This window comes from Xiphophorus maculatus, chromosome 10 (assembly GCF_002775205.1).
Source record: "Xiphophorus maculatus strain JP 163 A chromosome 10, X_maculatus-5.0-male, whole genome shotgun sequence".
Classification (NCBI taxonomy): Eukaryota; Metazoa; Chordata; class Actinopteri; order Cyprinodontiformes; family Poeciliidae; genus Xiphophorus; species Xiphophorus maculatus.
The window spans coordinates 12,465,877-12,476,883 of record NC_036452.1 but is presented as its reverse complement, the minus strand read 5'-3'; the positions used below and the strand labels follow the sequence as shown (position 1 = coordinate 12,476,883).

Here is an 11,007-nt window from a genome sequence, read left to right as displayed (position 1 = left end):
AAAATTTCTGCTGTTGTTTAAAGAGAGTCTTTTTGTTGAGAGGAGATATCAAAAACTCCTAATGAAATAACTTTTTGACTTTGTTGGCAATTTGTTGACTATTTTTAATATGTGCAGTTATAAAAATTCTTGTTTGTTAGAGGAGAATTGGCAGAGCGGATCGAGGTGATAGAAAGGCGGCAGTAACTTAATTAAACCACTCAGTAAAATCAAGGGATGCAAAATATAATCTCTGAATTTACAACATTTTGAACTTTAAAGCAGATGAGCTACAGCTGCAGAAAACCAGACAACTGGGATCATAATTCACAAAGACTCACCAGACAGAAACAGATTGCAAAAATATTGCCCGATCCAATGAATCTTTATTTCGGCTGCAACAATCTCATGATACAATCAGACCTCGGTGTCAACAAGGTCAAAACATGGATCCAACCTAAAAAAAAAAACAGACTACCATGTCATGCAGAACCACATTTCCATCTTAGCTTCAGTCAAATCGTTGTGAAGCCAGTGAAAATTAATCCGCTCCTCTGTGCAGCTTCAGACCACTTAGGGATTTTAAAGTGAAGCCAATGACTCCACAGCAGCACCGGGCTCACAGTGAACTCCCACCACAGATAAAACCAAATAATCTGCAGCCCCACTGCCAGTGGCAGCTGTTGCCTGGGCACATGTCCAAATGAGGAGGAGAAGGATGGCACAAAGAGTCGCATCCTGCCAACGCATCAAAGATGTGACTGTCAGTAATTCCAGTAGTGTTTCCCTGGAGGTGGATGCTTTCTCTCCTTGGTGGCAAAAGTTGTGTGAGGCTGTGAGAGGCCAGTAAAAGAAGGCTGACACAGGGAGGCATTGTTTTATGTGCCATGACCTTTGTACGCAGGACGGTCTGTAATTACAGCTTCTCTGTACTGTTACTGTTCTACATATTCACCCTTTTTCTTTTGGAAACAAGTACTTTCTACCTTCCTATTTCAAGTTGTTGAATTTTATGACGTCTTACGCTTGGATTATTCAGTCGGAAAACTGACAGCTTTTCCAAATGAAAATCTGAGGCCTGTGATGCGTTCATATTTTGGAGAACCACCATCTGTTGACATTTTTCCAAACTCATGTTTTTATTCGCAAAAAACTGAAAACAATAAGGTGCTATTTTGTGCCGCTCTCTCCTATATATAGTTTTAAATTGTCTATTAGTTTGCAGGTAAGATTCATCATTAACCCTATAATAAAATAAGATGTTCTGTTAACACATTTGTTTCCCCCTGTGTTCTGCAGTTAATTGTTGTCTATTAAACAGGTTATGTCTTTGTTAGTGTTTATTTACATGACAGCAGATGGCTGTTGTGTGCACACAGGTTGCATTTCAGGACTGGGCTCCGCTCCGCGGCGCCCCCGTCCGGCCTACCGCTGCACTGCGCGGAGAAGCTGTGCGTGTGTGTGCGTGTGCGCCCGGTGAGCGACTGCCGCTGAAGAGACAACGCCGCTGTCTGCTGTCAGGTAAGAAAACCGCCGACACATTTCCTTCATTTCACCGAATTAATCAGCGAGTCATCACTTGGTAATCGAAGACAGAGGCGCCGACGCGAGCGGGACGCAGCGTCGTCTTTTCTCCATCGGCATTCCTTGTCTTGTCACTTCATATATTTGTGTGAGGTGGGAGAGGTTTTGGCCTCCATGCGTTTCTACGGCCAGAAACATCCCGCTCAGGACTGAAAAACGCTTTTTTTTCTTGCATCGTCTGTCCGCGCATCTCCCCCTGCAGCCGCTTGTTCTTTCTTTCTTCTTTTTGCTTTCAGTTGTTTTTATTTTTATGCACCATGCACCGTCTCCATCCTCCTCATCGATCCTCTCCCACAATAAAGGCAGAAACGTGTTTGTGTTGCAGCCATCATCGCTCCAGCCCCGGAGCAGCAGTCGCCTCTCCACAGCCACGGCATTCCGCGTGTTTTCTCCTCATTCCCCGCAGGGATCAAATAAAAATGTCTCCACCATCCTTCTCGGCGCAGGTCCCCCTGTCCTTGAACGCTCTAACGGCGCTAATCCGCCGGAATATTTATAATCTTGTTATTGCGAGGTCTCAAGAGGACAATGATGTCATGGTTTTCGGTGATATTTACTCCAGTTTGGTGTCTGTGCGCAGTTCTTTTGTTGTCTCCGTTGCCTGCTTTCAGCTCAGCGCGTTAGTGTGAATTTTGGGCAGTGAAGCCGTTCATTGCTTTCCTTGCTGCCCGTTATTCTGGATCTTTCGCTTCTTTCTTGCACCTCAGGGCCCGAATGGTTTCTCATGCATTCTTTATTCCCCCCTCACATGTAAATATGCATTAAATTGTGCATCCTAATCATTGCAAAACACGACCCAACTCCCCCCCTGACTGCATTGATTATGTGTGTCTTTTGTGCTTTTATATAATGACATTTATTTAAGAGCGCAGACAGCGTGGGCCGTCAGGAGCCTGCGCGCCTGTGCCAAGCCCATTTTTCATTTGCTCAACAGTGCAGCGAGCCAGCTTGCTTATCTGTCACATATGGACTCCACAGTAATCCACCTGAGGTCAGTGGACACAATCTGAGCCGGAGAGCCTTTAAACGTGACCCCTTTGTGTGCTTTAATTGGCTGTTTTTAATGCAATAACACCTGCGGGTTTGTTGAGCTGCATGGATTTGGCGTCGGACACACCTTGTCCTCCATCCTCTCCATCTCATACTTGCAAAGCATTGATTTTGTGGGGGTGTGCATGTGTGTGTGTGCACGGAGCGGGCATGTTGTAGTCTGTAACCGCAGCTTGGAGCCACTCCAATCTGCCTGGTGAAAGAAGAAGAAAAAAAGACGCTTCGGTGCCATCTTGTTAATGCTCCGATATAGTCTTATTTCTGCAAGTTTCTTTGGCTGGGATTGTTACTGTAGTGACGCTCAGGAATGCTCACCCAGACACGGACTCCTCCCCTATAAACTTTAGTGAAAACAGTGACTCTTCTGGACATACGCAATTTACAGAGGCAGAAATCAACGGAATTTATTCTCTCTTTGTTTTGGCTTCTCATTGGACACAAATGTGGACAAGTTTTGTCAGTACAGATAGTATGTTTGCTCAGTGTGGCTATTTGTAGTGTTTACTGTTTCTTTTAGTTTAGTTTATGTACAGCTGTTCTATTGTCTTCTGTGTTCACATACAGCATATTTTAATGTGGTTCAGCTCATAAGCAGCCTTTGTTCCCATATTCATTCTTACAAATCTCAACATGTGCATAAACTATAATAAGACAAATATTTTGGCAATAATACTTTTAGTGTTGTTTTTTTTCTTCCCAGTGTTATCACCAATCGAATGGTGTGCCTCCTCAGCAAAGTGGTTAAAATTCTACCATTTTGCAACAAAACTTCAGTTATGTGAGGCTATTTTGGTCATTTATTTAATCAATGTGTTAAGAAAACATTCAGGATAAAATAATGCAGGAAATATTTCATTACATTTCCAGACATTTCCCTGTTTGTCACAAAATGAATAACATTGTTTTTTTTCTTTTATTCCCCTCGTGTTAAACATCTGTTGGACAGATGTCAGGTTTCACTGCAGCTTCACTCCCTGTGCTGCTTATGGAGTAAAACCATTATGAGGATGCCATTACCAGATGCCCCTCCTCGTTGATAATCCAATGCATTCCTGCTCCCCCTCCATCCTTTTGGGAGGAGCTGCAGCACATGTGTCATGCAATCATCGTTTGTGCTGTTATGTAATTCTTTGAAATGTTTTTATTCAGGATCCTTAAAGGAGCAGAGCGCTCAGGCTCTGACGTGGAAGATTTGTGTGTACTAAACAAGGGTCTAATTCACTTTTATAATTCAAATTTCTTTTTCTGTCTAAGCTCACGTTTTTAGTCGAGCGACTGTTTGACAAATCTATCAAAAATAAATTACTAAATAAATAGTGCAAGAGAGCTTTAATATTTACAGTTTTTCACTGTAGCTCATCAGATGGTTAATGTGAAGAAAACCACTTTATAAATTGTTCTCAGTTGTCTATACCCATGTGTCTTTGGAGGGCCACACTGGAGCTGCCGCCTGTCTCCAGTGGTAAGATAAGATAAGATAAGATAAGATAAATCTTTATTGTCATTGTCACAAGGACAACGAAATTTAAAAGGTGCCATCAGTCAGTGCATATGCTTAAAACAAAAAATAACTGTCACAATTCACACACAATGTAAGAATGAACAAATAACTGGTAAAAGAAAACAAACAAAAAAACAAGTAACGCTATACATTGGAATATATATTTTTGAAAACTGCTGCTTGAGCTTTGAAGAAGTTATGCTTCTTTAAATATTAATGTAGAATTTGGGATCACAAAGTTTAATTCTGTTGGTGTTGCTCTAACATAATATTTTGTTTGAAGGAAATTCACATTTCAAATTAAATAGATACAATATGTACGGAAGAAGATTAGGGCCACCAAAAGAAAAAAGAATTCTGAGATTAAAGTCAGAATTCTGACTTTGAACTAAGAATTCTGACTTTAATCTCAGAATTCTGACTTTGAACTCAGAATTCTGACTTTGAATTCAGAATTCTGACTTTAATTTCAGAATTCTGACTTTGAACTCAGAATTCTGACTTTAATTTCAGAATTCTGACTTTAATCTCAGAATTCTGACTTTAATCTCAGAATTCTGACTTTGAACTCAGAATTTTGACTTTGAACTCAGAAGTTTGACTTTAATCTCAGAATTCTGACTTTGAACTCAGAATTCTGACTTTGAACTAAGAATTCTGACTTTAATCTCAGTATTCTGACTTTAATTTCAGAATTCTGACTTTGAATTCAGAATTCTGACTTTAAACTCAGAATTATTTTTTTTGTGGCCCTAATCCTCTACCGTACAATATGGCATCATTGCAGAAATAATAATAATAATAATAATAAAAATCAAATTTAAAATAAATGAAATCCAGACGCACAGTGTACAAACACTGATGGATATCAATGAAAAGGTAATATTGACACAAAAATAGAAAATGAGACTTTATAATATAAGCTGATAAACTAATAAACATTATTTCTTGTTTTAAGTTTAACAATAAAGCCTTAAACCTGGAGCTCGGATGGTTTAAAAGCTAACAAAGTGGCTTAATGCCAAGGTATGATACAAAGTGAGTCAAAGATTTTTGTTTTAATTTCTGAACATTTTGGTCCATTCAGCCTAGCAACTCTGTCACACCATATGAACTGTGGACACTGGACACGTCTAAAAACATTGTCTTGCATGAGTGACGCAGCTCTCATATATGTGTCACACAGCAGCACCACTGCTGTTTTAAACTGGACTGAAACTTTAATATCACAGAACTGACCTAAACCCGCGCTGCCAAACCAGATGCTTGAATCTAAAGGAGAAACTGAGAGCTTAACCTACCTTCTGATTAGTTGATATAATAATTATCTGACTCTTTGGGACGGTGACAGAACACTAATACTTCATACCCAAAACGGTATTTTGACTCTTAAATAAGAAACAAATACCACACCCCTGATCCCAATATACATGTGGTTTTCAGTACGGGGCACATCAGAAGTCTCACACATACTTCGAAGATTTCGTAGGACTTGATGTTCAACAAAATCCCTCTCATTTCCTCACATTTCATCTGCATAACAATCAATAGGCCTGAATACATATTAATTATCATTTGCATTTGTGTAGCAATATATTAATGAATAAAAAACGAGCAGAATAACATTTTAACTGAAATGTACATTTAAGCAAAATAGAGTTTATACATATTTAAAGATGATTAAAAATTTGAATCAAGAGACTTGCCTTGTTTGTCGAGACTCACTCAGCGATACATGAAGAGGCCCTTTTAGGCTTAAGTCCAAATGTGACCGCATCCAACAGCCGGCCTCACGTTGGACAGCTCTGCCCCGAGAGCTTAGGCTGGCAGAACCGAACAACATCATTGAATTTACTTCTTTGGATTGTATCTGGTATGTCTATATCCTGCATTTTACTACAAAGCTGGAACATTCAAGCAACTTTTGGATACATGAATTTATATGGATTTATTATTCATATTCTAAATATAAAAAACTGTTTTTTTGTTTTAGCTTCCTAAACATGCTATCTCACAAAGGGGTCCTATATGTTTGCATTTACTCCAAGCTGAAAATAGAGAGGAGAAGCTGACAGAGTTCTAACGTCTGTCAGAAAAAGCTTCTCCTCATCAGACAGAAGACGAAAAGGCACAGCAGGCTTTAAAACTCCACTGTTCTGCTCGGTTAATTAGCAGCATGCTGACTTGAAGTCTGTGGCTCATTGCTCTCGCAGAACTGTGTGTTTAGATGTGATTTTGTCTCCGAGCATTCAGCAGTTAAACGATTTGCACAATTAAACCTCAAGAGTTCCTCATGTTTTGAATTCCCCATTGAAAGATTGTGGTTTGTAGATATTCAGCGTGTCTTTAGCTCCTCTTCAAACTGGAAGGGAAAGTCGATTACGTCTCATTTGTTTGTCTTTTTTTTTAAGAAGGGCGCTGTAACTTTGAAGAAGAACAAAGCATGTGGAGAGTGGGTGCGGTTGGCGTCATTTGACACAAAACTGCAGTGTGTTTGTGTTCATCACTTATGAGCAAAAAAAAAAACAATGCATGCTGGCTGGTCTTGCAAGACACTATAGATGGAAAATGAAAAAGTGCCCCACCTTCAGCCTTCCCCATCACCACGGCTTTTCCCACACTGCAAAAGTAGAGAGCTAGCCCGCAGAAGCTGCAGGCTGGGAGGCTGAGTGAGCCGGCCGAGAGGCAAATGATGAGGAAAGTAGGTCAGAGATACAGAAGCAATCAAGCATGAGAGCAGAGCAGCATCGTCGTCTTCCAGCTGAGCTAAGAGCTGCCCCGGTTGAGGAGACTGGCACACACACACGCCATCCGAGTCCCCTTTGTTTTTAGGTTTGACCTGATGTAGCTCTGAGGAATTACACAAGGAAGCAATTAGTGAAATTATGCAACATAACCTGTCAGGTTTTAATTTTACATCAAGCAGAAGCACGAAGCATCTTCTTTGTTTTCCTAGTTTGTAGCTAATGTAATAGACTGACAAAATATGCCGGGTTTTATGCGTTCCGACTAACTGTGAGGTTAAATACACCTCAGTTTACTCTCTGGACAACGTCTTTTATCCAATACAACCTTCACAAAAAGGGTTTTCCTGATTTGTGTAGCTTCCCGTCTCATGACTCTTTGTTTATCCAGTCCACATGTGTTTTGAGGGGCTGAAAAAGGCTAACAAACATGTCTGCTGGGGCTTTTTGTGAAGGTGATGTGAGATTATAGGATGCTGGGTTGCTTTAAGGAGCATTGGTTCCTATGGACAACAGGATTGGTCAAACTCGTCACCAACCATTTTGACTGTGGGCGTAGAGAAGACGTTGTCTGATTTGAGAACTTTTTTATTTTTTGCAGATGATGTTGGTTCTGTTTCTTTGTGTGCTGAAGCTGTAGAGTCAGGCCATAGTTTTCAACCATAAAAAGTGGATTTATACATTCACACCAGAAGCCAGTCTCAGCCTCAAGAGGAGGAAATCTACCTACTTCTGTTTTGGTGCCTTGCTCATGAGTGATGATCGAATGAAGCAGGAGCTGGATGGATGGATTGGAGCCTTCTGAGTTGTGCTGCTCTGGTCTGTTGAAAAAGGGACAAAAAAGTGGAGCTTTTGACTCACAGGTCTCAACACTCCAACTGTCACGTCCTGAAATATGAATCATAAGCAAATTAATGAAACGCCATAAAAAAAAAAATAGCATCTGAAGCCTTAGAGACAAAGAACATTCATTAGAAGAAAAAGTAATAGTTTTTAATTGTCAATTTATTGTTATCAGAATAATACCACAAAATATTGTGATAAAACTACCTCTTTGGAAAGAGAGTAATGTCTGGGTTTCCTTTCTGGGCCTGATCCCCTGAGAACTAATCTTGGATAAACGTTCTTCCCCCCTAACAGACAGAAGCAACATCCAGATCAAGCTCCAGTCTATCATCTATCTTCTGCCATCCGATTTTATTTTTTACACATGAACAAAACACAAAGTGGAGAAGATTAAAACGTTTTCACTTGAGACGGAGACTTATCGCTCCATCCGGAGTAGAAAATCCATCTTCTCATAGTTTTTCATGCAAGGTGTGTTGAGTAGTTGTCACCATTTGGATTCTTGCATATGTTCCTTTGAGAGGAGAATCCAGGGCAGACCCAGAACTCTCTGGAGAATCTCTCGTATATTCATTTTGGCCCAGAGATGCTTTGGGATTCCACATGAGTTGCTGAAATAAGTGAACCTTTCATTGACATTTCTTATTTATTGAGATGCACCTATATGTTTGACAAGAATACAATTAAGAATAAAGCAATTTTAAGAGTTATATACATACTCAGCAGACCTGTCCAACACACTCTGTCACCCTGCACTGTGCTGAGAGCTCCTGGAGTTGTGTCAACATCCCTGTTGACCGCGCTTCTTGCAGAGGCGACGTCTGTGCCAAGGTCTCATTTTCACACGCCCTTGAGAGGATCAGGCTGCAGCAGCAGACCTTTTCAGCCTTTTCCCTTCGTGAAGCTGCAACAAACCTTTCTGTCATGTTCTTTTTCTGCAGGAGTTGAAATGTGTGCCTTTGTGTTTAGTCTCAAATCAGATCAACCTGAGATTAGAGTTTATACATACTTAAAGATGATTAAAAATTTGTATCAAATTTGTACCCCTATCCGGATGCGTCCGGATAGGGGTTTGCTGGTTAAATTACCACCAGCCTCTCCACAGTGGTGGTCCTGGCTTGTCACTAAAACACGAACCCTTATGAGAAGATGGCTAAATTATAGCAAATTATATCAACACAGATGTGTCATTGTGACTAAGCTTTGTTTAAATTTTAACATCACAGTCTGACCTGGGACAAGATGTGTGCAGAGGGATTCTGGGGTGATGTGGATTACTTCTTTAACTGATTCAATGTTTAGCAATAGTGTGTTTTCTCATGGGTTTTAACGCTGTTTTACATTAATATACGTGTGGTGTGGTGTGTATGTCTGTTGAGCAGCTGCAGGAGCCAGCTCTCTTATCAGCGCTGAGTTTGTTTGCTCTCCAGCTGTCTTAGCTCCCGGATGCAGCGTGAACGGCTTCTTGGAGGGATTGTCTTCGTTGGCAGTGTTACAGCTTTCTTCTTTTTCTTGTTTGGATTCTGTCATGCATGAAGCCACAATACGAGTTTTGTCCCGCAGCTCAGCGAGAGTACACTATTCATTGGATTTTTAATACAACTCACACTCTGCCATTTATATTCAGCTGGTGTCTCCCTCTTTCACTTTACAGACTCTTTTTTTTTTTCTTATTACAGGAGCTGCTTTTATTCTGTAGTTCTCCAACAACTGGCTGTGGCAAAGTAATTCAGACAAACTGAATTAGTAAAAGTAATAAAGGTCTGCTGCATAAAACCTTGTTTACACAATTTCGATCACAACTACACTGTGTAGCGTGCTAGGATGGAAAAGTTTGAACTGTTTTGTGCATTGACTCATTTTCATTAGCAGTTAACAAGTAGAGTTTAACTTGTTCATTTTTATTTTATACATTTTTGTTTTAATTTTTTTAAGTAATTAAAGCTACGTTATTGAGGTGAAACATTAATTATGGCAGAAAAATTTCATAAACTTCACATTTGACAAGAACGAGATGTGAAATGTTTGTCAAAAAATGTTTTCAAATCAATATAATACATTTTCTCATTAGAGGAAAATATATGTATATTCATGCAATTTCCTTTTAAAGATTTTTCAAACCAGTGTTATGTATTTTCTAACCATATTATGAATGGTTTGCTAAATTACTAAAGACTTTTCTTTTTTAAAGATATAATTGTGAGGATTTGTGACAATAATATGCAGCTGTTGGCTTTAAATAGTTGTAAAAAAAATTGTAAAGGAACAGTTTACAATTTAATATGATAGCACCTCGAAATATTTAACATTTGTTTGGTACTTATGATTATTTTAAACGTGATAGTCATTTTCATTATATTTCAAGAAAAAAACTAAGCCTGCAAAATGTTCCATGCAAAATAGTAATTGATAATCAATTCTATTAAAAAATAACTTTATACATATATACAAAACTTTATATGAAAGTAAAAATGTCAAAAATGTAAGATAAATGATGAAAAAATGGAATTTTACCTCATAATTTATGACAAAACTTTCTGAAAACAAAATGAAGAAATTAGTTACAAGATAAACAGATCAGCATCTATCCAGTTAAATGAGTGTGGGCAGGTGGAACGCCCTTAGCATGTTTTTTTTTGCTGGAGGAGTTAAATAATTGGATTTTATTAGGATACCTTCAGCTGTTTTCCACCATCAATGAAAATGGTTCATTTTTATTTTCAAATTATATCCTTCTCTCCCAGTTCGACCTGCTTGTAAGGCGTCCTGTTATGGAAGACAGGCAAAGACATACAGAAAGTGCATGTTTTTGCCTGATTTTATCTGTTTCCATAGTCATGCCGCCCCAAACCAAAGCAGAACAGTAAAAATCTGAAACTTAAAGAGTCAGAGACAGAAAATTGATTTTGTCTCCAGTTCTGATTGTCCCATTGCTGCCATCTGGGCCGAAAGTGGAAGTGCAAACAGCCATGAGGTCATAAGATAAGAAGGCAGGCAGAGTGAAGGTTGCATAGCTGAGCCAGGTGTATTTACACTCGCAGAGTAACCAGGACAACAGTTTAGGTGTTGGTGCTTGTAAATAACAGTTGTACTAAGTGGGAGAGACATTCCAGGGTTTTTTGTAGGTGTCAAAAAATGTTGAGTTTTACAACCTTCAGGAACTGAAAAGCAAATTTAATGAAATGCAGTATCCTAAAAGAAAAAGATGAAACTACTTCCTGTTTACATATTCATTCAAGATTGGATTTCTTGCAAATGTTTACATGGGATAAATGTTTGTCCCCAATGTGTAGGCTCAACTCA

General features: G+C 39.2%; 1 protein-coding gene across 13 annotated transcripts in view; it reads left to right on the top strand.

Annotated features, from left to right (window-relative positions):
- The first annotated feature begins 1,385 nt into the window (after nt 1-1,385).
- LOC102225585 (microtubule-associated protein tau) overlaps nt 1,386-11,007 on the top strand; it is a 32,790-nt gene continuing 23,168 nt past the window's right edge. For 12 of the 13 annotated variants that reach the window (XM_023340638.1, XM_014475835.2, XM_023340630.1 and 9 more), the window contains exon 1: nt 1,392-1,500. The gene's annotated coding sequence lies outside the window, so the exon portion shown is untranslated. Of the gene's footprint in view, nt 1,501-11,007 lie in introns of all 13 variants that reach the window. The other variant, XM_023340628.1, reaches the window with a different exon arrangement.